Source organism: Anastrepha ludens, chromosome 2 (genome assembly GCF_028408465.1).
Source record: "Anastrepha ludens isolate Willacy chromosome 2, idAnaLude1.1, whole genome shotgun sequence".
NCBI lineage: Eukaryota > Metazoa > Arthropoda > Insecta > Diptera > Tephritidae > Anastrepha > Anastrepha ludens.
The window spans coordinates 2993218-3021138 of NC_071498.1; the positions used below are offsets into that span (position 1 = coordinate 2993218).

General features: G+C 35.2%; 1 protein-coding gene and 1 long non-coding RNA gene across 6 annotated transcripts in view; one reads left to right on the forward strand and one right to left on the reverse strand.

The window, feature by feature from the left end:
- LOC128861866 (uncharacterized) overlaps positions 1–27921 on the forward strand; it is a 210558-nt gene that overhangs the window by 89461 nt on the left and 93176 nt on the right. For 3 of the 5 annotated variants that reach the window (XM_054100242.1, XM_054100250.1, XM_054100253.1), the window contains one exon: positions 10804–10833. The gene's annotated coding sequence lies outside the window, so the exon portion shown is untranslated. Of the gene's footprint in view, positions 1–2929; positions 2989–10803; positions 10834–27921 lie in introns of those variants that run through there. The other 2 variants (XM_054100257.1, XM_054100263.1) reach the window with 2 other exon arrangements.
- On the reverse strand, positions 8190–9791 carry LOC128861914 (uncharacterized). Its single transcript, XR_008454407.1, has 3 exons — positions 9263–9791; positions 8987–9202; positions 8190–8922 (listed from the first exon to the last, which is right to left on the reverse strand). It is a non-coding gene; the product is annotated as an uncharacterized LOC128861914 (long non-coding RNA).

Here is a 27921-nt window from a genome sequence, read left to right on the forward strand (position 1 = left end):
AAAAAATTTACAAAAAAATGTTTATTTTTTTATAAAAAGTACTTATAAAGTCTATTATTATTAAGTGCATTAGTTTTTACAAAACTTGAACTATTGTTTTATTTTGAAATTAGTTCAAAAAATTTTTATAAAAATTATTAAAATTATTAAAAAAAAAAATTTTTAAAAGTTGTTTCGAAATTTTTTTAATAAATACATTTTTGTACAAAAATCGCATTAATTTTTTATTTTAAACTAAATTTACAACATTTTTTTCATAAAAAATAAGTTATAATTTTTTTTATTATTAGTGATGTAGTTATAAAATTAGTAATTTTTTATAAAAAGAAGTTATAAATTTTGTTATTATTAAGTCCATTATTTCTTACAAAATTTGAATTAGCCTCTGACTGTTTTAAGGGCAGGCAAACGTTCACCCCTTAACCAGAAACAACATTCGAAGGTCCTTCCATTAATGTTAGGCATTTCTATACAGAGGTATGAACTGATATTGTATGACGAATATTTTTATAGGTACTCTATTTTAAGCTATTATAAAAAAAATTCTATTTCCTTGATATGTCTGGTTCTACTGCCTTTACAGAAGCGTATCACGGTCACTCTTTTCTTCTTCGGGGGCTTCTCGCTGGCTTTCCAATATACAGTCAGGGCAATTTCGCAGGTTCATAAAGTCGGAGATATGAAAATACGTCTCGTCCAAAACTTCCCTTTAACACAGCTGCTAGTTGGGAAAAACGTCAGTGTTAATAAAACATGTAACCCACATTCGAGCTTTCCTGTATATGGTGTACATACGTATGTATGCGTATACTGTCGGATAATATTCAAATTAAGTGCGCATTATTAAGTAGGTCAAAACAAATCGGCTTGCCTAAAAAAAATGCTTACCTGTTTCTATTGAAAATGTTTGATTAAGTGTTCTTTGTTGACTCAGTTTTTTCATTATTTGTCTGCATTTTAATTGTTTTAGGGCTTGTCGACAAATAAAAGCTTAATTGTTGAAGTACATTTTCAACTTTTTTTTTCATTTTATATTTGCTCCTGTAATTAGAGCGATTTGTGTTTGGCATTTATTATCACAAAATTGGTTTAATCAGTTAATATTTTTTTATTTATTCAGGGGTGACACCTGCAAAGTAACCAAGTTTGTTGTTATTGCTGTGGTATCACTTTACTAGGCCCTTCCAGTGCACTGTAGGTACCGATCGACATCATCTAACTCGTCCAATGGTAAGAACAGGAAATGTGCAGTTTCGACAAGTTGCATCCAGAGGGAGAGGGGTGTTAGGTGAGTGAGTTTGAGAGGTCATGTGAATAGGTGGTTAGTATCGTGCGGGGTAACTCCACATGCCGGACATATACTGAGTATATCGAGGTCGATTCAGTGTAAGTAGACCGTAACTGAGCCAAAATTACGCCGGTCTCACGATGCAGCTGGAGCTCTTCGTCTGCTATTGGTGGTGGTTTGACTACATTAACGGCATTCCGGCGTTGGGGGATTACAAAGGGGGCGAGAGTTTCCCGATTAATTTCGTTTAATCTGTCTGTCTATATAGTTTCCGATCCACCGATCTCGTCGGTGTAGTTGAAGAGTTCATGACAGTCGGTTCTACGTACCGGAATGACTCGAGTTTTTTGCGATCAAGGGCTGCATACGCAGTAAACTAACCCTGTCTAGTGCGCTGAATTCCAGACATTCTTGAAAAGGTCTATTAAGGAGGTAGCAAAACTCGTTCTCAGGCAGAGATGTGGATATTAGAGAGCATTTCCTCTACCGCAATCTGACTTTTGCCAAGCTTAGATGGTACATTTTTCTCTCTTTTTGCTGGGAAGCTTGCAGAAACGCACTCCACCTGCCCTCCCTATCATTAAAATCCTCTCCTGGCCATAAGTGCCACGGGCAATATTGTCTGAATGCCTGGGAAAATTTCCGGCCATCCACGATTTCATTCCATTCCATGTTTTGTTAACTTCCGAATTACCTCAGATTGAATGTTTTGATCGTCCAGAATTCAATGTTCAATGTTAACTTCTTTTTTCCCAAATGTTACGTTTATGATTTGCTTAAATTTTTGTGCTTAGTCGTTCTGATGTTATTTGTGGGTTAGTTTTTATTCGCTTTTTTAATTGCAAGCATTTATAAATAAAAATTTTCGTATGGATTTATTAGATAATAAACACACATTTCAAGACCTGAATTACTTTGGGCTGAGTGGTAATTTGGGCGATATATTTTTAAGAATTTTCGAGAAAACAATAAACTGCTGTATATTGGTTTTTAGAGTCTAGACATAACTTCTTCTTCCTCTTCTTGATTGGCGTAATAACCGCTTATGCGATTTTGGTCGAGTCTAACAAAGTGTGCCAGTCGTTTCTTTTTTGTGCTAACCGGTGGTAGTTGGAAACACCAGGTGAAGCAAAGTCCTCCTACCGCATCGAATACTTTCAGAGCCAGAGCCTTTGTAGTCATTCGAACGACGTGACCCAGCCAACGAACCTGTGCAACAACTTTAGGGTCTTTGTCTGGAGGCGTAATGAAAGTTTTTGCATTCTCAGGTAACATTTTTTTATATAAAAAGTTTTGCATATCTTAATGAGAGCCGGGAACTATTTCCTATTTTCTATTTTAATTTTTTTATTTTTTGCTTTCTTTTTATGTAGATTTGGCCTCTGAGAAGGCCCGTAGTAAATTTTCCGGCGAATAATTTTCTAGGACATTTAATTCTGTAAGAACTTTACAAATGGAGTTTTTATCCAACCTTCTCCAAAAAAGAGTCAGCATAATTTTTTGTGATTTAAGGTTCCTTCAGAAGATTTTTTTTCCACAGTTCCCACATATGTACTTATTACATAAAAAACTGAAATAAATCAAAAATATGCATAGAGAATTCCTAATGGAACACTAATATTTTTTTTTCTTTCAGTGGCCTTTTCTGTGTCCGAATTTACTTTCTTCATATATATCCAGTTTCGTGAAGATAGACTAAGGTATTTGAAAGTTTTTGTAAAGTTTTCGTAAAGCTTGAAGTAGATTTTCTCTTCTTTATTGTTTTATTCTTTTCAAAAACGTAGAAATAATTAGATTTTGTGCCCTCGTTTTTCATTATTGGTTCTTCAGTTCAAAGCCTTGATATCTATTTGCTTTTTCACATATCTTACTTAAACACTCACTATTAATAACAGCTGTATTCGCCTTAATTGAGTGGAATTTTGCTAATTATCTGGTGTTTTTAGCCGATTAAGTTGTCGTTGCGGTCTACAGGTGTTTCGAGTTTGAATATACTTTAGCGGGCGCAATTTAATTTTGTTAAATATTTTTTTGTTATTTGCTACTAGTATTCTTTAGCCAATTAGAGAAATCGTTCATCACCTAGTGACCTTTATGAGGCTCTGAATATAGCGGGAAAGACTGATCAATGCTGCTGGAATGTTGAAGTATTGCTGGCAGGAAAGAAGCTATCGAGTATTTAAAAAAGTGTGTACTGAGCATGTTCGTGATTAGCAAATTTAAATGAGTCACGCGTATTTGTATTTTTGACTTATTTATAATCTACATAAGACACTGAGCAGACACACCTTGAAAGAGTAGTCTGATTATCATATATAAGGGTCGATCCCAAGAACAAGTCAGAGCGACCCCTGAGGGTTTCTGTTCCCTGTGGTACCGAGATTAAGTCTTCGGTAAGACCTTGTACCCGAAGACACTACCAGTTGAGCTTCCATATATACTGCACAGGGACTGGTAACCCTAGATTTTAGTCGCCTTTTACGACAGTCATACCTTACCTCGGACAAATTCTAGCCTCCGAACGGCAGATGGTTTTTTATGAGAATATTTTTCATGGCAGAAATCCATTCGGAGGCTTGCAATTGTCTGCCGAGGTGCGAAAGCTATTAGAGGCAACTTTTGTTAACATTTGGTGTTTCATGCCTGTGGTTTCCACCCCGAAAACCACCGAATAGTAGTCACGCACCAGCCATTCGGCTACGGCGGCCGCTATATTAAATATTTGAAGTAATAATTTTCATTCGATAAGTTGTATTAATTTTAAAGGCGATTTCACAATTTCGCAATTGAAAAAGTCCTCATCACTATTTGTATAAAATTTTAGTAACTTACTTCACAAGCTTCTCTTGAGGACACTTTTATAATAGTAATTTAGTTGACAAGCATCTCGCAACCCTTACAACTCACTGGAAGATAAGATCATGCAGCCTTCTTCTTTTCAATTCCATCTGCAGAAGCCGGTCCAGGTCTAGCTACAGCAAGACTTTTCTCTTTCGGTAAGCCTTCCTTACAGCAAATGCTTAGTGCTTTTAATGCTGCTTGACTGTTCGAGTATATCGCTATATGTGCACCCTTGTTGCTCCTTATATGATTTATTCTCGCACAGATTGGAATTGCTTGAAATTCAGCCTGAAAGACGCTAGGCGATTTGCCCGTTGGTTCGGGGACTTTCATGTTTGAACCATAGATGCTCGCACCGGCTCCAGAATTTGTTTTCGAAACGTCTGTGAATCATTCGAGACTTCGCCCGAGGCGCTTTGACTTGCTATAGATTTACGTCTACGATTATGATTTTAAACCTACGGTTAAAACACATTTTGGAATCATATTCTGATCTCTGTTCAGATACTTGTATGCCCAAAGGCAGCAAGATCTTGGACACATTTATAACATGACGAAAATTTTCCAAATGCTTGAAAGTTAATAATCGCTTGGCTGATGCGTTGGAATCTCCAATCCAAGCTCTCGGAACTTACGGCGCTTTGTAAGAGATGTATGTGTTCTGGCCTTGCCTTGCTGGAGCGCAGCACTCTTTCTCTTCATAATGAATGATTTCCTTGCAATCGGGTCAAACCACATACAAACCTTCTTGGTCTTGAACTCAGGCTTGGCGATCGCTTGCTCGAACCTTGTTTTTATCGACTTTTTTGGAGACCCCCTCTTTGACGCCTTATTACCAGATTGTAGACAGCCGCTGCTGTCAGTGCGTGACATCGTTCGTTGACTAAATAAAATACGTGCCATTTTGATCGATGATTTTTTTTAGCTTTCCGGTTATTACCATTTTGTTATTTCATTGTTTTTCTGCGGTTTCTGAGCGAAAAACTGGTTCAAGTGCCTTTCGCAAACCTCTGTTCTTTACTTATGAATTCAACTGTTCCGTTAGGGCAGTTTTATAGAGACCAAGACAAGGGTGCGGGTTAATGAAATACATGAAGAGTCGATGAGTTTCAGACTTAAAGTAGCTTAAAATGATCGGATCAGATTAAATGGATTTCGAATGGTTTTTTGGCCAAACTCTTCCGTACTGGAATGCAGCCGACCTCATATTTGGATTTAGTGACCATAAAAACAGGCTGATTTTTTTATTTTGTGTGGCTGTGTAATTCTCTACATAATAAAAAGTGCTGACACTCACACTGCTTGGCTTGCGAGTAAACAAAAATCTCTTTTCATTCCACCTTTCAATTTGAAAGTTTTACTTTGCTACTTAGTAATCGAGCCATTCAGTGCCCAGTGCCAATGCTAGTCACCACCTGGAGTTTGTTTTCTCTACTTAACGAGATTCTCCACACGGCAAACCACTTTTACTTCTTGTTGTGCCCATTAAAATAATAACATGTGAAAAAATTAAGAAACTCTAAAACAATAATAAAGAATTAACTATAAAATAAACGTTAAGTAAATTTGTGGTACCACTTGTAAACATGGCGCACAAATGTCTTGCTAACCTGTTCAGGGCAATTAACAAAATCGCTTTTTCCCACCTCGACAGCCACAGACAACAAAGGAAGCCGGTGTAAAGCGCAAAAAATAAAGAATATGGATGCGAAAAAAATACAAAGACCTACAAAAATGACAGCGGCTTGAGGAGACCACGCGAGAATGAAACGAAAAAAAATACAAAAATTAAGTCTGAAAAAATGGAAAAAAGAACTGTAAAAAAAGAGGGGTTTGTGCTAAAAAAGCCATAATCAGACATCTATTTACTACATTCTCGGTACACTACTTCTCCACTTCAATTTCTGTGAGATGCTGCGGAGGATAAAAGATAAGCCCGTGCATTAAATCAGAAATGTACTAGCATACATGTCTATGAGTATGGTCTCTGTATCCAGTAGGGAAATCCACTACCGTCGAACTGGTGCCCCTCTAGGGAATTTATGTAGAATATGGCTTGTCACGTTTCATAACTTTTCCACATATTTCAGTATAACTTGCATGTGCAAATTCGAGCCTGTACTTTGCATGAAAGAAAGGTGTACTCATCGGATGGCGAGGACGAAAGGATTTTATATGGATCTTCCACGGTCGTTCCGATAATATTTTGATTTTATGGTGAAGATGAGAAACAAAAGTCTATCAGTAATGTTGTTATCAACAATTTATTTCCGATATATTGCGATATACATAGGATTATACGCGTAATAATATATATAAATATATGATAAAGTTATTCTCACCTTTTTATCGCTGAAACGATCCTTGTCCTCTGACTTTCTATTTTGGAGTGAATTCAAATTTAAATTTTGTAAGGAAAGTAACCTCGCCGAACAGCGTTTAACAGAATTAACGTTTTAACTGTTCGGCGGGAAATGCCTAGGTTAACGGCCTTAATGTTGCAGCGACAGGAAACGGTTGTTCGCAACAGTTGGAACGGTAGGCGCTATTAACACTAGGGTGGCTAAAACTTTATAGGATTTTAGGCTGTGGCCTACACAAAAAAATCTCTGGTATTTCATAGTCACTTGAAACTTGCACTTCGTTATACTAAAATTCAATGAGCTATAAAACTGTATACCCAGAAAAATTTATAAAATTTTGAACAACATTGAAACTTTTACCGCAGATTGCTGCAAGCCATTTGCGCAGGATTGGAAAATGGTCCAATGACGCCTGCTGTTACTGCGACCAGCCCCCATACTCCAACGTACTTTCTTGTCGAATGTGGCGAAGAAGGTTGAGACATCTCGGCGGCCGGAAGGAAGGCTCATACGCTCAGCCCAACCTAGCTCTATCTTAGGTTTATTAAGAGAACTGGGCTTAGATGAGGTACTGTGATGAATAGAGAGCCGAAAAGACCATGAGGCCGAGTGACAAACCCCATTTTCATGCATTCAAGTATTTTACGCACTCATATCACACCCAAGTGAAATAATGATCATATCGGACTATTCATGCCTGATTGCAATAATGTTCAAAATTGCTTTATGAACCATTCAGGCTTTGATATATGGACGTTTTTGGTATTTCTTACCTTATTTTGTCTCCCAAAGGTGGAAAGGAACAAAGGAAGAAAAACTGTGTTAGCTTTTTGTGACATGAACTTTATATAATATTATATATAACCTCTATGACTTTGCTTGAAGTACAACTTGAAAATATGTTTCTTGGAACTAGGAACTATGATTTTGTGGAGTATTTCACTTGAGGCTGGTCTCTTGCAAGCGCCCAAAAAAAATCTCCCGACATTGATCATGAATTTCATCTTCAAGCCGATCGACTGGTCAAGACTGATGAAAACAGCCTTTTCTCAAATAATTATTGCTTAAGCGCCTAAAACTCCCTAATGAATTGCTAAACGTCAGGCTCAATCTCCGTCTAGCCAAAGCAAGACATTTACATCAAAATCGCCAAATGTCTTAGCATCCTCATCCTGTTGTTAGAAAACCAGTGCCTTGCCTGGTGCTAAAGCTTGTTAACTACAAAATAAGCAGTACGTAAAAACACTTTTTTAAAAGCTATAAGAACCACTTTCTGAAGCTCAACTTGTTTCTGTTGCTTAAAGTTGCCACATTAACAAATCCAAATTCGTTAGGCAAAAAAATTATGCGAAGAAAATTTACATTATTTCCATATTTGCATTAACTTTTTTTTAACTATTAAATCTATTATCTATTACCTTTTAATTCTCATTTTTTCTCAAATGGTTTAAAACTCTTTTATGGTCGATTTTTAGTTCCTGGGTGATGCTACGACTACCAACATGTCGGTCAACTTCGATTATTCCTTTCTGCCTGAAGGGAATGGACGAAACCAAAATTGCTCTTAATTAGCTCTTCGGTAGACACAATAAATACCGGTTACAATTTTCACGGCTGCCTTTTTCGCCTTTATCAAAGAAAAACTGTAAATTTCCCGAATTTTCTCTTTGTTGACTTCCATTGTTAACACCCTGTAACTCGCAGCTGAATAGAACAAACAAAAAACAGCAAACGATGTTTTTTAGTGCGAAATGTCACCTTGACAATGGGCATAAGTATCGAAAGAATTTCCTAAATTAATATGGCATATGTCGCAACACAGGTTTTCCCTGCAGGGCATGCAACGCATGGTTGACCACATCCATTGTAGTCATTGAGCGCCATCACCTGCTCAAGTGGCGCGCAGATCGAGGCATTCAAGTGTCGACTCATCGTTCGGGCCTTGACTGCTTGGCAATTGCCCTTATTCTTATGGATTGCTCACTTTCTGTCCTCTACCTTTGGCTTCTCTTTGGTTAAGCTTGCATTGTTATTGCTTTTCTTGTTGTTATTGCCATATTATTTTCTTTATCCCATTTTTCATGCCTCACCTCACATTCCAGTGTTGCTTTTTCACTTCTAGACGCTATGTATGTATGTATGTATCTGTATAAGTAGTAACCTCTTAGACTAAGCGCTGTGCTGGTGCATTGCTGTTTGGTTTTGGTTTAATACTCGCATTGTTGTTTTCCTTGTGGCTTCACTTCCACTTGCTCGCTCTCTTTCTTCCAGATCGTTATCATTGTTATGCTTGTATCATAATTATTAGCGTGTCTGCTTCTTAGGCGCATAGTTTTTTTGTTGGCTTCTTGAGGTGATTTTTTTGTTCTTTTTATTTCGGTGCTTTTCGGTTTTTGTTTTTCATTGACCTTTGTTTACCTTTTTTTTATTCTTTAATACAATATTTGTTTTCCTTTAATTCTTTATTTATTCTACAAAAATATTTAGTACTCACTTTTTCTCTCAATTCTCCAACAGACTTTCACACATACTGCTATGTGTTTCCAAAAATAGTTCATCCGATTCGTATCTTCGTTCGCTGTAGTCACGAGGGAAACTTGACTGCTCATTAACTTATTTGCTCTTCTCATGACTTTAAGCTTAATTTTCTTCTTCACAGCGTCCAACCAACTTTATTTTCTTTTATTTGTTGCTATTTGATTTAAGTTGGCTGGGAAATAAAAATAGAAATCAATTTTGTTTTCATTTTCCGGCACAAGTAAAAACTTACCCACTAACAATGCACATCGTTTGTTGTTTTAATGCCTCATCACGCTTCGCCCATGTATAAGTAAATACAGTTGAATTTTACTCACTTTGTTGCTAATAAATTTGTACAGGAAATATTTTCGACATGGCTGGGATTTTGTGTGTTTGATTGCAAACATTTGAGTCTCATTGATATCCAGCAGATAATGTTATTATTTAATTTTTTCTTTTCTTTTGCGTTGCCAATGAGTAGCAGAAAGTATAAAACTCTCACTTTAGCTTGAAAAATTTGCTTGCTTTTATATTTTGTTTTTATTTTCTTCGTAATTAATTTTCTACTAATGGTATTCATGGACCACAATTTTCGTTCGCTTTAACTCTAAACTTTTCCAAGTGCTCAACAAATTTTTGTCCTTTATTTCAAATAGATAAACATTTATTTAAAATAGACCGCGAGGCAGGATAGAGCCAAAACACAAAGTTACTAAAGATTAAACATTTTTTTTTTCTATTTTTAAAATCGAACTTATACCTAAGGTGAATCTATTAGAGGTGGTATCGGTAAATTAGCGGATTTTTTTTTTCTTTTGACGTGTCTATGTGACTGTCAGCAAAGAATGAAACAAGGCGAATTCATTCCTTGTTTTCTACTTTGCCAATACTTTGCCGTGACGATCAAACGTACAAAACATTGTTGTTGGTCTAGTGCCACCATCTTTAGTAATGCGCCTTGCATATACCCAAGTAGTGGATTGAGTGATAGACTTTTCCTTTTTTCATTTATCGCAGCTATATGGAAAATATATGGGTAAGGCAATTTTTCATTATTCGACGTCGTTAGAAAATTATACCAGTTGCGAGTACTTATACGGTCAAGAATTTGAATTCATCATGATTTTTCGACATAAGAAAAAAGTGAAAAAAAAAATCGCTCACAGCGTCATAATTTAAAATGCTTTCTAAAGAATCATTTTTTGAAAGGTCCCATTGCTTAGGCACTGATAGTATTGATTGCAGGCAATATTCTAAACTGAGGACAAAATAATTCCTACACCTGGGAAAATAATAAAAAATATCTCTTGTTTTTCCAATGTATTTCCTAGCACTAATCCACTTGCGGCGGCCGCCGTAGCCGAATGGGTTGGTGCGTGACTACCATTCGCAATTCACAGAGAGAACGTCGGTTCGAATCTCGGTGAAACACCAAAATTAAGAAAAACATTTTTCTAATAGCGGTCGCCCCTCGGCAGGCAATGGCAAACCTCCGAGTGTATTTCTGCCATGAAAAAGCTCTTCATAAAAATATCTGCCGTTCGGAGTTGGCTTAAAACTGTAGGTCCCTCCATTTGTGGAACAACATCAAGACGCACACCACAAATAGGAGGAGGAGCTCGGCCAAACACCCAAAAGGGTGTACGCGTATTTATATATATATATAATACATTTGCGATATCTCAGCACCAAAAAAAACCTAAATTCGTTTTATATTTAATAAATAAATACCTTATTTATTGACCTCTCAAAGCTATTTATTAATAAATTATTTTTACATATGTCTTTCAGGTCAGCTTTATATGCCTCAATCTCTAAATGGTGAGTAAAAAAAAATAAAAAAATGGAATAAAATAGACATTCCGTTCTAAAAATAATAGAGATTTATACACTTCGCAATTTTTACTGCTTTTTTACAGACATTTTTATTTGTTGTTTAAACAAACCTTCGCAAAAAAATAAAAGTGAATTACGACCTTCACTGCTAATATTAAATCTAAAAACAATTAGCTGATCAATAGCAATAGTTTTTCCTTAATTGTAATTTTAAAGTGGCCGTGTATCTACCCATGCAAAAAAAAGAAGAAAATAATAGCTGCCGTGATAATCATCAAGCCACAGAAATTTACATTTACTTGCATAATAAACTTATCCGGTTAGTCTCGCAATTTTACTGCAATTTTAGCGTGGCCAACCGTAGCCGAGTGCGATTATACGTGGCGTATTAGCTAGTAAACTGGGAGATTGAATACTCACTTCGGATAAGAAACTGATAAAAGTTTTTCCTACTGATTGTTCTTGCTAGGTAATGGCCCTCTATGGGTAGTCTGTTAGTTTGTCATTTGTTGTGTATATCTTTCGCCAAACGGCTGTTGTTTAGGTTAGATTAGATTAGGCTAAAGTGGTGCTCTTAAAAGGAGGCTACTTAGATGGATAGCCTTCATTAGGATACAATTGAAAAGAGGTAGATCAGAAGAAGTGGGTCTTTATGGATATGAAGAAATTGATGTCAACTTTTTAACCCTAAAAGGAGAAAAACTTAACTTCATCACAGCATTGTGATACGGCTAACCAGCTTTTATTAAATTTGTTGAGCTTATTGGCTCAGGAAACTCGAAGAAAGAGCCGCTCTTATGGGAAGAGGTTAATGCAATGCATAGCTTCAATAATCACCTTCCATTCGCCACTTCCCTGCTCGCTATTTATAGGCTCTACTCGCTTGACAAAAAATTTGCCTGTAAAAGTAACAACAGAGGTATCGAGCAAGATTCGCCGCTAGCGAGTATGGTCATACCTCATAAAACTGGTATAACTCACTATTTTCAATACTGCTCTCTTCCTAGAGAGTTCCATTGGACCGCGTTCTTACAGAGATACTTTCGTTGCTTCAACTTTACGAATTCTTTTTTGATGTTCCCGTTGTGTTCACACACCTTGCAAATGTTAGTTCTCGGTCCACAGTCAATAACAACATTGAGAAAAACGAGAACAGAAAGGGCGTTGACAGAGCACGAGGATCACAAGTAAGGAGCTTAACCAACAAAGGTTTTACTGTATGAATGCCGTCTTACTAGTACTCATTAAGTGCTTCCAAATAATTGTAAATTTTTGCAGCTTTTTTCAGAGTGCTGCCAACATATTATATATTTATTTGCACCAGTTGCTTCATCTATTCGCCACTTGCTAACGCTCGGCAAATCGAAGACTCCCAATATAATGCACACTTCCACTTGAACATTTCATAAGCCGTTTAACATAAGATATGCAGCGATTTGCTGGGCAAATGAAATGATAAACGTGAGTAAAGTGCAACGTGCCATAGATCAAAAGAGACTAGATGCGAAACTCTTTTTGTCGTGAGAACGCAGTCAAAATATGCATTTTTTACATGATGGAAAGAATAATGAGATGGTGCGTATCGTGGTACCGTTACTTTGCTCTCAGCGAATTTGACAATGAGTTACGTCGTATTAGCACTAGTATGGCTAGGTTACTATTTTCGTAACTTGATTTAGGATTTTTTTTTTTGTTATTTAGTCTCCGAGTTTTTGTTTTTTCTTCATGACATTTCTCTAGCCTAATCTAATTAAATGTAATGTTTATAATTTTTTTAATTAGTTCAATAATTCACTCAGATTTATTTAGCTTCACTTTTTTTAACATCTGGTTGCATTGCCCCCGTTTGCGGTTATTGTTGGTGTTCTTCTCCTTTCAGCAGTCAAATCTTTCTCTCGCTACTGGTTTGAATATAAACAAGCACTAAAAACGCCCATTTAAAGAAAATAAAATACCAAATTTTTATTGAATTACTTAAAGAATTTTGTATGCGTGACAAATTGTATTTAAAATATGCGTTTTTTTAAATAAATGTGTCATGGTTATGTACAATTTAATTTATGAGTTTTTTGTTAAGAGAAACTCTTGTGTTAAGGGAACGACTTTTTTGCTATATTTGAGGTTATGTAACTAGATAAGGTATTCTTTTAGTAAAAATGCTTTATAGTTTCTTCAGTAGTATTTTATTGCTTATTTTTACTATAAATACACCTCTTGATGCCCTATGTCCCACTAAGGATTGAGGACCGGAAGAAACAATTACACCTCTATGGTTTTAATTCGCATTCAGTAAGTTCAAACGCTTTTTAATATGTATAAAAAGGTTTTCAATCTTAAGAAGGGTTGAGAGAAGTAGATATAATATTCTTGCATAAGCTTAAAAGGAACAAAAAATTAAATTTCAAAATATCAAATTTTATAAGAAGCAACAAATTTTCATTAGCACTAAAATCTTCTCTTTTTTAACCTTCCTTTGTTTAGTAATACAGTTTTTTTTTAACTTACAGTTTCGGTAGCTTTAAATTAAAAATAAGAAACAAACACCAAATTTAAAAATTTTCGCATTTTTCGCACTAAATTTATTGCGAAGAGCAAATGGTTGGCAACACTGCATAACTCGGCCAATGTGACGTCACACACTCTCTGATGGGCGCAATTTTGTTTCTATCATTCTTGCATTTTTTATACTTTTGGTTAGTGATTCCACACCGGATAAACATTAATTGTGTACTTTTTGAACGAAAATTGGGCATTTTGCAGTTTCCACACCAACACACCACACACACACATATAGACTTACAATAAAAATAAGCACAATCAGGCCTTGTTTATAGGCCTTCGTCCATTTTAATAAGGTAATTATATATAGGATTAAAAGTAATACTTATATCTAGAAACTTGTATATGAAGCTATCCTTATACCAGGTTTGAACAGTTTAATTCAGTTAATATACAAACAAATTAGCAGAGAGAAATTTTAATTTTTTGTACGTTAAAAAAATGTCTGTAAAATATAACAATTGAATTATCTGCTCCTCCTGACTTGGGAAGTTGAAAACTCATTGTCCACGACGCATCCTTGAACCCATTTATACTTGTCTGTTTGTATATTGCAACTATCTAGTTGCCAACTGTCAAATTCGTTTAGCAAAAACTATAAATCTTCTCATGGGGTGATTAATTTTGCATTTGCTTGTAGAATGAATTAAATTATTGTATTAATTCTAGTTGACTAACAACAGAGAAAAAGCTATAACAAAAAACAAAAACAACAACAAAACCAAAAAGTGGGAAAATAACTTTTGCTTTGTTAGCAAAAAAAAGAAGAAGAAAAATACTAGAAAGAAAGGCGGAAACATACCACGCAAGTTCCCAAATTACTTGAACCAAATACAAGGCATTAGCAGCAATACTTTCATTGCTGTTTTCATTTAGGCAAAACCAAAAAAAAAATAAAAATCAGAAAAACCGAAAATTCAAGAGCCAACATTTTAGAGTGGCAAAATGGGGAGTTACTCGGAAGCGCTTGCAGCAACAAATTGTCGACGAAATGCTGCTTTGCCTGCGCTACAGTAAATTTATCATAATTTTGTCGATCAAGATTAATGAAAATGCACGTAATTGTATAGTTGCAACAGGATTACGTCGTTCAGTGCAAGCACAAAAAATACTAATTGCGGAAGAGTGAAGTAAATTCGCCAGACGTAAAATAATTACACAATTAAAAAAGTGCGGAAACCATAAGCGCTTGGTATAGTTTAAATGACTTTAATTTTGGTGTATCAAAGACTTACTCGTATTATTAGTATTAACGCTCTCTTTCCTACAGTTTTATGCCGCTGGTTGATATAAGTGTTTGAATGTAAGGAAAGACAATCGGTGACTGCCAAATCATTCAATATTTTATGCCCACAGAGGTGGTGGCATCCAACTCCAAGCAGTCTTGGCTGCAGTTTATAGTATATTTACATAAATACGTATGTATGTAATCCCACCTTTTTCTGCCTCATTTGTTAGTTGAGCATTAATATGTGAGGAGATGCATCCGGCGACAAAACGGCATCCGCACATCAACATTTTGACCAGTTTTGACAATTTTCCGGGCTTTTGTTCTGAATGTTTATTATTTCTGTATAAGAGTATAGCGGATTATCTAACAAAAACCATATAAATCCAAATGGCAAACTTTACAAAATTGTAATACATAATTATAAAATTTACAAATTATAAAAATGGAAATGATAACTAATATATACTTAACCATGCCTTCTCTAACTGGAGATTTAGCTTGCATTTAATTCCTAAAAACGACCCATAAGCCGCTCGTCATATGTTTTGAAAGCATTCGAGAGCCTAGTTGTAAGCTCAGCGCTGGATTATCTATCGCCGTTTATAACGTTTATAAAGGGTCCGCCATATAACTTTACGGAACTAAAAATGCTATAAAAAAGAAACTACTCAATATTTTTCCAAACTGTTTTTTTTTATTTTGAAGTACCATCCTTCCGGTTAATCATGGAACACAACTTCATTCATATGGCTGCCTCGGCTAGCCATGCACCATCCCATACGATCGATCCAATTTTTCAACACATTTTCGATTGTATGCGGCTGTATTTCAGCTATGACATCGCGTATGTTGGTCTTCAGTGCATCAATTGTTGCTGGTTTGTTGGCATAATACTGGTCTTTGACGGCACCCAAAAGATAATAATCCCACGGCGTCAAATCGCAGCTCCGAGGTGGCCAAACGATATCAGAATATCGGCTGATAATGCGATCTTCAAAGACAGTGCGCAAAAGATTGATCGTAGCGTTTACAAGTGGCAAGTAGCGCCAGATTTTCAAAGTGATGTCGCAATATTTCCCAGCGTTCTATGAGCGTATACACAACCATGTTCATTCAGCGGAAGAATAAAACTAATTTTCTGTCAAATCAGATGACAGCTAAATGTTACCAATCTTCAAATAATACCTAGTTCAAATCCGTAACGATAGATGGCGGGCCCTGTATTAATAAGAGCTCTACGAAGTCTGCCTTCGGCGCCTCCTGAATATACATTTTTATTTATTCAAGCTCAACCTCAAGCCCATCCGAAGACTTAGATTATCTGATTCGATTTGGTAGCGGGCTTTTAAATGAATGAATCTTCTTCTGGGGAAGCTGGAAGTTTAGATCCATATATATTTTTGAGCTTGATGCAGTTATTCTTCTTAATTGGGGCGATAACCGCTTATGCGATTTTGGCCGGGTTTAACAAAGTGCGCCAGTCGTTTCTTTCCCATGCTAACCGGCGCTAGTTGGACACACCAAGGGAAGTCAAGTACTTCTCGACCTGATCTTTCCAACGCAGAGGCCTTCCTCTTCCTTGTATCAATTCGGACGACATGACATAGCCAATGTAGCCGCTGGATCTTTATTCGCTGAGCTTTGTCTATGTCATCGTAAAGTACGTCCAAAGTACGAATTGTTGGCAAACCAAAACGAAATATTACTTTAACGGGCATTCATTACATTTTCAGCATTTCTTCTCAGATATATGGGCCTTCTCAGAAATTTCTCAGTCCCTATTCTATGTATTCCTCCTTCACATTGAAGTATAAACTAAAAATTTTGTTTTAAAATTCTTCATATTCAAATGGCATATCAACCTTTATTCCTTTAATGTTATGCACATTCCATAGTCGACAGCAATTAAATTCAATTTATGCTAATCACGTCGCTTTCCAAGTCAACTCATCGCGTCTGCAGTTCTCATTGATCTTCTCATTTTTTAAACAAAGGAAAGACTAGTGTACGAGTATTATCAATGCCATATTGCCCCATTTGTGGAACATCAAGGCGCACACCACAAATAGGAGGAGGAGCTCGGCCAAACACCCAAAAAGGGTGTACGCGCCAATCATATATACTTATGTATATATATGTAGGTATATTGCCTCTTTCTCTTCGAGTTAGAACGCTACATACATACATAATTTTGTTGCATGCTTTATATGTGAATACGATAGAAATGCTTTCATCATAGACTATTTTTTAATTTACATAAAAAGTTCATACCAAAGTCGTATACGCTCTTTTATTGCTGCTACCAATAACTTTGTAATCGACAAAAAAATAATGAGTAACCAGTGGGGAAAAGCCGAACTACGCAGTAAATATTTTACATAGTTCTTTAACTGGTACATATATGATGAAAAAAGGCATACTAGTTCTGGAGTGACCCCAATTGTACCAGTTGTAAAATGGTTAATTGGAGCTGTAAGCAAAACACATTTTCTTCTACTACTGTAATCAATATTGTTTCGAGTGATGAGGATTATATGCAAGGATGACAAATTACAAGCTTTGGCCATCCAAAGAAAAATTGTGAGAGTAACTTCGACTGCCAGGTCAACGGGGACTCGGTAGCACAATTCTGTTCACTCATTTCACAGGTATTCACACACTAGTCAAATCACTTGTTGTTCCGACGACAACGAAATGACATTGACGAAAGCTGGGTTGTTTGTTTGGTATATCACCAACACAATCTAAGTTTTTTCGTAAAGAAACCGCTTATATCAGCCAATCAGCTAATTCGTCAAATTCGCTGAGAGCCGGATAACGGTCTGATGTTGGTCACATCTCTGCATTCTGTATTTGTGGATTATGAGGATATACATATGTATATTACGAGCATACATACATCCTTTTCTTATCTACTATGAATGAGCTCACTAACTGGTTTTTTGCTGATGCAGTGACTGACTAGTTCATTAATTAGTATAAAACAGATGCAGAAGCTTACTAGTTGGTTGATTGGTATAAGACTGATTCACAGGCTGGAAATTGTTATTAATGAATACCAGTTGCTAGCGTTGAAAAAAGATAAAAGGCGAACTACAAGGTGGCACAAAATTAATCATCCACTTTTGTTTTTGAATCAATTTTTTCCTAGATAAAAAATAACTTATTTTGAGTAATGAAAATCTTGACTTTGACATTTACGCGCTTCATTGTTTGTCTGTTTGTATACTGCAGCTGTCTAGTTCACGACATACGTCTTCATTCGTTAAAAGTATAAATCTTCCGAAAGGGTGATTAACTTTGTGCCACTTTGTATATCAGCTGCAAAGCAAACTGGTTGTAAGGTATGTAATACGGAACTAGTCGGCTTATCTATAAAGTATGTATGGATATTTTTTTTTCACAACAGACTGTTTGTTTAGCATATCGCTCCTTTAGTTGTGTCCCCATATTGAGTTTCGATTCCTGTCACTGATTGTTACAGCTCATCGGTCACCACTACGACGACGACTTTTACTTCTTGTTGCTTTGCGCATTAGCAGCTAACTTTATTTGGCCCAGGTTGTTGTTGCCGCTGAATGTCGCCGCTGGTGATGCTTGATTGGTTTGCCGGGCTCCAATGATTCCGAGCTTGCGGGCGACATCAACAATTTTTTCACATGTATATTCACACGTAATATACATATGTACATACATACATGTGCACACATACATGCACTGTACGTATTTATGTGCCTAGAAAAAGTGCGTTTTATTTTGCCAAAGCAATTTGAAATGTCAACAATAGCGTTTTTTGTTTTTGTTTTTTAATATATTTCATTTGTTTATTAACTACTATCTTCGTTTTGCTGTTTTGCGCATTGCTAATAGCTATGATTTTTTATTGAACCGTTATATTGGTGTTATCTATATAAATATTTATTTACTTTTAATTATTTTCTGTTGGCGATTAATCTTAATATTTATCTTTTAAAAACTTTTGTTGTTGTTGTTTTTTTGCTCTTCTTTGGCAAAATGCTAGTGAAAGATAAGGAGAGAAGAACGTGCGCAGAATGAGTATGCGAGAGCTTGCTTTCGCAATAAATGAATATTTTTTAATTATACTTTTTATACGCAAAACTGGTTCTTCCTAAGTTCTTCCCCTTTATGGTATTTCTAATTTAATGTTTATCGAATAATTTCTTTTGAATTGCAAATTATATAATTGACTGGAGTTGAAGTTTTACGTAATGGATTTAAATTTAAACAAATGCGTTCGGACCTGGTTTAGGGAGAATTTTTTATTTCTATGCAATATATATTTTTTTTTTATGCTTTACTCTATGTGTAATCTTGGTTAATTGATATAGGAGTGTGCGTGTAATCATGACGCACACTTCCGTTACCTAAAGTTATAATCGGGAGTTGTAATAATCAAGGTAAAATGTACATATGTATATATGACACCCAAATGAATAAGAAATAATAACATTAGTTTAATAACATTTAGTTTACAGCAAAAACCAAAAAAAAAGCAGGAACCAGATCATCCAATTCCTCTGTAAAATCGGTCGCTGAGTACAAAAATGCACATCATTTATTTTTCTGTTACCCGAACAGACTTTATTTCAATAGAATTCTTGCAATTACTGCACACCGCCCCCAATTTTATGCTACCAATCATTCTAAATTACATTATGTATGTTGTTACATATGTTGTTGTTGATGCAATAATCAAGCTCAATTACATAATCTCTAACACACGGAATCCCTCTTAATAATTACTGCAGTAAGGCAACAAGGTTACTCTTTTGCACTGAGAGTCCATTTACCGTATTCTCACAACCGTGTGTTGAGCCCTTGGACTCAAAGTAGGAGAATAGTTTAGTTATTAGTGGGAGAGTCATGATGTATGTATGTATGTAGCTGTCACTGACTACCGTACATGGAGAGCTGTATAACACAAATAGCATGGAAAACGAATTTAATAACAAGCAAACTTAAACGCAAATCGCTTAAAAAATTTGAAAATCTATATTTAGACAAATATTGGTACGAAAGTGATTTGTGTAACACAAACTTCTCTAATTTGAAATTCAATTTGCATAGGTGCTAGCCTATAGAAAAAAGTAATTAAAACTAACATTTTGATATTTTTATAGACTTGAGCAAAGTGCGAAAAGGGTAAAAAATTAGCGAGTGTTTAATGGTCTGTCGCTGTCTAATAGGCGTTGAGGGAAAATATGAATAAAGAAAAAAATTAATGACTTAATGAATTGTGTTGAAGTTTAAGGTTACCTGGATATCAGTATGTATGCACTTAGGTGCATATATACATGCATAAAAATATAGGTACAGTGATCCCTCGGTTAACGAACACCATTCGCTTCAGAATCTTTTTCGTTATGCGAAAAGTTTATCAAACAAAATCAATATTTCCATATAAATCAGTGAAAAAAATAAAATAATGCGTCTCAGACCAAAAAAGACTAAAATATTTCAATACCAACTATTATTGCAAGAATTGTAGCATATACATATGTACATATGTACAGCCTGCGGAAAAGAGGACGCAAATAAACATTTTTACTAAAAACATTCGTGCACATCTTCGATAATGATGGCGTTCACGAGGAGTAATTTCAAGAGAAGATGTGTTTATTGTTTGTATTCTCATAAGCTTAGTTTTTGTGAAGTACTTTAAGACCAAATGTGCACGCATTATTTTCTAGTTAGAGAAGTTTTGCAGTGGCATGGGGTAATATGGGAGTCATAAAGCAGATGTCGTCAGCGTAATCTAGCTCACTAAGTTCCTCGTTTAGTCTCCTCGTATAGTCTCCTTCCTTCTGGAACTTCTGCATTTATAAGGTTTAAGGCGCTACCAAGAACTGTTATAATGCACTTGATAACACTTCGTCCAATGCTGTTGTAGTTTGTTGCTGCGTTCCGAATAATAGAATTTGCCCAAGTCTGAAAATTAACCATTCGCGTATGCAATCACCTCCTCGTTTGAACAGAATATTTTTCCCGTTAGCCATTTCTTCAAATTGGGAATCCGATGGATTCGAAGAAGCCAAGTCTGGGAGCCTATTTCCATTAATTTTGCGAGCACAACTGCTGCTTGAGCTTTTGTTGGAAAAGGACTTTTGAAAATAATTCGACTTTCTCGATAAAAAGAGATGGTACTAACCTCGATACTCGATGGACTTTTCCAATGATCCTACGAGGATGCACTAATTTCATTAAGCCGTTGTTATTCTTCTGTTACCTCCTCGCCCGATAACGTGAGTCTCCCTTACGTCTGCTTGCATATTGCAAATTCGCAAAATTTTCAGTACTGTGCTCTGCCACAAGCTCATTGATATCAGTGTTATTCGCTTTACACCCACCTGGTTTCCGCAAAATGCTCGACCGCGAGGACAGCTAGAACGCGTCCTGCACAAATTTCTTCCAAGAAAATTCGATTCAAGTCAAATCAAATCAATAAACAGAAACATTTTTCTTCAGTCATTATACGAAATTTCGTTCGTCAAGCGCAACATTTTTTGTTTCTTCAATTTTTTCGGTTGTTACATGGTGCGTTCGTTAACTGTATACAACTCTATTTAAGGTACTTAACATATAACAATTAAGCAAGAATGATATAAACAAGATTGCGCCCATCAGAGCGTACGTGACGTCACGTTTGCTGAGTTGTGCAGTATTGCCAACCATTTGCTCTTCGCAATAAATTTAGTGCTTTTTTATACCGAAAATGCGACAATTTTTAAGTTTGGTGTTTGTTTCTTTTTGTTTTTAATTTAAGGCTACCGAGACTTTAGGTTAAAAAAAAACTGTATTATTATACAGAAGAAGTTTAAAAAAGGCCACTCTGAGAAAGTTAAATAAAACTAAGTGAATTATTGAACTAATTTTTAAAAAATGTATATTTTACAAAATTATAAACATTACATTCAGTGCTGTCAACCATTTGCTCTTCACAATTTTTTTACTCTTAAAAAATTTGATAATTTGAAAGTGAAAATTTTATTTTTGGCTCCATTTAAGGCTATGCAAAAATATTAAATGCCCCTCTCTCAACTCTTCTTAAGATTGAAAACCTTTTTACACATTTTAAAAAGCCTTTGAATTTACTGAATGCGAATTGAAACCATAGAGGTGTAATCGTTCTTCCCGGCCATCAATCCTTAGTGGGACATAGGGCATCAATAGATGTATTCATTGTAAAAATAAGCCACAAAATACCAGAAAATACTAAAGAAACTATACTGACTTTCTTACGAAAAGAGTACCTTATCTAGTTACAGAACTTCAAATATAGCAAAAAAGTCGTTCCCTTAACAAAAGAGTTTCGCTTAACAAAAAAACTCATAAATTAAATTGTACATAAGCATAACACATTTATTTAAAAAAAAACGCACATTCTACAGACAATTTGTCACGCATACAAAGTTCTTTAAGTAACACAATAAAAATTTCGTGTTTTATTTTCTTTAAATGGGCATTTAGTGCATTTTTATATCCAAAGCTAGGCAACTCTGCAGTAGCGAGAGAGAGATTTGACTGCCGAAAGCAGAAGAACACCAACAACACCGGCAATCGCGGGCAATGCCACCAGATGTTAAAAAAAAGTAAAGCTAAATAAAACTGAGTGAATTATTTAAATAATTATTAAAAAATGTATATTTTACAAAATTATAAACATGACATTTTAATTAGAACAACTAGAAAAATGTCATGAAGAAAGAACTAAAACTCCGAGACACAAAATAATAAAAATAACAAAAAAAAAAATGATAAATCAAGTTACGAAAATGGTAATCTGGCCATACTGGAGCTAAAATCACGTAACTAGTTGTCAAATTCGCTGAGCGCAAAGTAACGGGACCACGATGGGCGCCATCTCATTATTCTTTGCATCATGACAATTAAGAGAATCACTATTCATTAAGCGGGCAACTCCACGTGTCAGCAAACAACAAAAACGGCAATAACCAAAGCAGGTCCTAAGTATGACAACATTATCGCATTATTATAATCATATAAATATTTGTACTTAGAATTAAAACAGCTGTCGCAACTGATAATAATTAAATGCATGAAAATGCAATCGTCTGGAACGTCACCAATGTGAGTATTGCATGTTTTTAATAGCGACTTTGGGATTTCTATCCTTAAATTAGTATCCAATATTTTTGCAATCTATCAAAGATTACGACAGTCTGTGCAAAAATTATGCCTCATTGCGAAAATTATGAAACACTTGTATTTATATGCATATAATAGCGTGTCTACAACTTAAATGTGGGCGGTGGGTAATTACGTGGCAGCTGCTTGACGTGAAGATAAATGAAGAAAGTTTCGAAACAAAGTGAAATAGTAAGTAATTATACAATGTTACGAGTAAATGGCGAAAAAATCACGAGTAATGTAATAAATAATTGCTTAGTAAGTACATGACTGATGGTTTTACAGTTGTTAGCGATATTACAAATAGAGTGTGTTTTTTTAAACTATTTTTCTAGTGAAGAGAAGTTCTGACGGAATGACACTTATTGTGAAACTTATGTGTGAAATTCATGTTATAAATCATATAAGTTTTACTGCCTCTTCGTTAACCTTTCATTACACTGGGACACAGATATTCCACGGCATTTTCATTGGACACTGGAACTTGCAACTCAATTAAAATATCACAGAATCTTGCCCCCTTCAAATTGTGCTAAGTGATGAGACTCACTCCTGTCTTAAAACTGATTTGAATAAACAAACAACCCTATAAAAATGAACTCTTCAAACCTTTTCATCCGAGAGGGACTATCCTTAAATTCCATATCGTAGCCATAACTTCTATATCATTGAATTATTCGACACAACTCTGTCACATTTTTTTCTTTTTAATTGAAGGTCAAAAGCATCATTTTCCGGAGGCGACATTTATGTATATTATATAGGTCAAATATCGACTTTTTACTCACAAAAAACTATATTACTAAAGCCAATGAAAGTTCATAAATGTTAAAGCGTTTTCCTAGTTCAAGCTAATTTATTCATCATCTATTCATTTTACCCCGAATGAGTTTCAGTTATAGAACTATCTACTTCAATATAGATTCAAATTCTGCTCGACGTGCATCCTGCCAAGTAGGTGGATTTTCCACATTTCTGTGGGTACCACTTGGAGATTTAAATTCTTGTAGCTCGAAAAACGTGGAGTACATTCTAAGTTACAGGCCTAAGCAAGATCTGGTGAGCTCCGCGGGTAAGATGACTAGATACTCAATTGCGTGAGGACGCTTCTCACTTGAAGAACAGATGCTTTTTGCAGCCGCTCGCTCTGAGGCAGACGGTGCGAACTTCGGGAGGCCTTTAAATTGTATATGTCAAAGTAACTCCCCGAAACTTCCCCTCTCGCTAGCCCTAACCATGCCTCTCACGCGGATTGGATATCTCGTATTTAGCTATGGTTGCTCAGGGTGTGCCTCGTAGAGGTGGAAGTAAGAACTGAGGTTATAGAATGCTGATAGCGGCTTCCTCAGATTTCTAAAATCCCCTTACTCCCCAAGTTAATCAATTGTTTGCATTTGTTTTTGTTTTGTTTTTTGGCAATCCGCTAAGGAAATTGTCGTATCACGGAATTACTTTTATTACGAGAAGTGAGCGAATCATATTTGGCAGATAGTCATTTTTACCATCCTTGGTAAATTGAAAAGCCGTTTACTCTATTTTATTTTTTGAGTTATTGCATTTTTCTAGCGTATATAACGGTTCTGAGCTAATATTTTCCAACAAGTATTTATCGTCGACGCCATATCTATTGCGTAATCGCAGGTTACTATTTGTATACACTGAATTTTGTTATTGCTTTTTGCACTATATATCCCGGTAATAATGATAAACAAGCGCATTATAGTAAACAAATTTGGCGCTTAATGCCTTGCAAATACTTGTCTTTCAAATTTATTTCACTTTTTGCTTTTCATCTACACAGCCCCCTCGTGTTGGCACTGCTAAACAAATGCTACAATACTTCTTCAGTAGACTTCGGTCCCGTCATTGAGGGATTGTGAAAGATTAAAAACTCTTAACTCTTAATTTTTCTTATCATATTAATTATACATATGTACATACATATTTCGCTTCGTCGGATATGATAAAAGATTTAGGGGTTTTTTTAATACAAAGCTTAATTTTATCACGCGCTTAAAATATGCGGTTTCCAATTTACTTACGATACTCGCTTTTGTAAGACGTCACTCAGCGCACTTCACTGACCTATGTATATACTCTTACGATATTATACTCTGCGTTTGTTCGGCCCAAATTAGATTACGCCTCTTTTATTTGGAGACTTTATCATACAGTCCATATAAATCGAGTGGAGAGGGTTCATAAAATGTTTGTGCGTTTAGCTCTACATTCACTCAATTTCTCAGACCCGAAACCATCATATAATATGAATCACGCTGTCGTTTGATTAGTCTCTTTCCATTAAGTGACAGAGGTACTTTTCAAGCAGTATCATATATCTTTTATCTAATTAATGGCAAAATTGTTTATCTCGAAACCTTTTTGAATTTGGACCTTTCTCAGGCCAAACAAGTATTTCAAATGCAATGAAAAAGTTATTCTCTATGCAATCAAAATAATACCTTGTAAATATTTGTTTTTTTAGTTTCATAATTATTAATTTCGTTAAAATTCAACTGTAACTTGTATATATTTTTAGCAACTTAATGGTTTCTTATGTTGATAATCTAATTTTACTACACTTTTTAATATTAAATATTGTAAATTTGTATTTTAGTTCTGAATTTATATCTCAAATGTCTGTCCTGAGTTTTGTTAGACATAAATGAATAAATAAATATTATTAAGTTTAGCTTAGTTTTAAGCAATACTTTCTTCCACAAAAAACAAAAAAAAACAAAAAAGAAAAACAGACTGCAACGTTTTACCGTCATTTGAGTTTCTGTTTCTATCTCATTGCCTGCTTTGTTTTCTACTTTAGCAAGAATACCGCAGTTGACCGATTACCAGTTTGTCTGGAATTTCACTTGGCACGTCGCAAACGCAAACCCATACAAATGAATACCCGTAACTGCACAGCTGACTGACTAACGTGTCGTACTCGAAAATCTGTAATCAGTCATTCGTTCGCTGAATTTGTACAAATGCTCCAAAAACGTAGTGCATTAAGAGCCTTAAATTTCTTTATTTGTTTTACTTTGTCATTTGGCAAGTGAGAGTTTTCGCTTTTAAGTACATCGTTGCTGTTTTTGTTTTTTTATTAGTCGCTAGATATGTTGGAAATTAATGCATGTGTACTGTAGAGAAATTTTATACGCATCTAATTTGCATACTTTTATGAGTACCTGTCAAACAGGTAATGAAAGAGTTGCAGTGGTTTTTGGGAAGTCAATTTAAAATGTTAGCCGAGATTTATGATATGATTTATGTCAATGGAAAATATGTGGCTATGCGGCTTTGTTAAAATAAAATATTACTTTCGGTTGTTCCATTCTTTAGTGTACCAATGGCAGTTTGTGTCTAATGAACGTACAACAATGGCGGATTTTTTTTAAGTATATATTTCTCATTTTGGCTTATTTTCTAGCGTTTAATTTGAACTTTGAGCTTTGATGTATTAAGCGACTTATAGTAGAATTCTATGGCAGATGTTTTTGTTGTGCATCCATTATAAAAAAAACTCGATTTTTTCAGGAAATTTAAAATTGGTCCAACTCACGTAAATCTTAATATTTTTCCGAAATATTTTAACGAAAGTCTTAAAATATCATAAAATTTTAAATTCAGGTGAAAAAATCGCGGCTGTTTTTTGGTAAGGCACTCTAATGTACCAAGTTGTCCAAATAGTGGTCTATTATTTAAATTCAAAAAAATTAACAAAAATCAGATTTTTTCGGTATTCGGTATATTATTGGTTTAATCGAAAGAGCAAACATTCCCATTATTTACGGAACACGATTTTTTTAATGTGGCTGCCTCCGGAGGCTTCGCACTAGCTCACCCTGTTAACCCAGTTTTCTAAAGCTTTGGAAACACTTTACGGCCATATCTCACGAATGACTTGCTCGATGCTCGCCTTAAGTGCCTGCATCGGTAATGAATTGTTCACATAACCTCTATTTTTCTCACACGGCGCGTCCATAGAAAAAGTCTAACAGTATCAAATCGCAGCTCCGAGGTGGTCAAATCGCAGATAGGTAGCGATGTTGCTGATGCCTCCGTAGTTGATGGGGTTAAACGTAGGCTGAAAGTAGAAGCCTCAGGTTAAATTCCTGTAATAGACAAAAATATTCAATTTATTGAACCAGAAATTTGTTTTACTACAGCCTGCTTACTTTCCTTGCTTCTCCAGTACACAGATCGAATAATATATTTTTCTAACCGGCAACAATAAAATCAAACTCATTCACCAAAAAAACATACAAAATTGCGTTGGACATTACATGCACACACATTCATACATACACACATACACAAGTAGCTACAAAAATTATATAAACGCGCCTTTCAGTTATGACTATTTTTGAGTGAATTTAGAATTTTCCATGTAATTTTAGATGGAGTTGCATGCTTGACAGCAACACAGGAAGTTGTAAACGAATAATAGCAATTATAAAAAGTCATAGCTCAGATTTTAACAACAACAAAAAAATACAAATAATGACAAATAATGAAAATAGTGGAGTAAAACGCCGCCCGTCGGAAATTATTATAAAAATCAAAACTATCAACAACATTTATTATTTTGAGGCGGTAATTGCATGAAAATTGCCCACAAATCAAAAACTGAGGACAATGTAAGTGAATTTTTGCATTGCGTGCTTCAGCTCAGAGTAACGCTTGATACTTAGAGTGAGGCTTAGTAGTATTAAGTGCATAACGGTAATTACGATTATTAGGTGTTGACAAAGTTGCCGAGTGCAATCAAATTAATGTATTGTGAACGCTTTGAAACGGACAAGAATATATTCGATGAGTTGCTGTTTAGACACTAAGTGCACATTTTATCAAATATGGTTTTTCGAGTAGTTATTCTGTTGGATTTCAAAGTAATGAATATGAAGCTATTTACATAAGTACAAGGTGGTGAAAAATTAATCATAAACTTTGTTTTTAAATAACCTTTTTATTAAATAACAAAATAAATCATATTTAATGATGGAAATCTTTATTTCGACCACTTATCAGTTTGCGTAGTGCAGCTGTCTAATACACAAATGTCAAATATGACAAATATGTAAAGTACCTTTCAAAAGTGGCGCCTAGATGTCAGT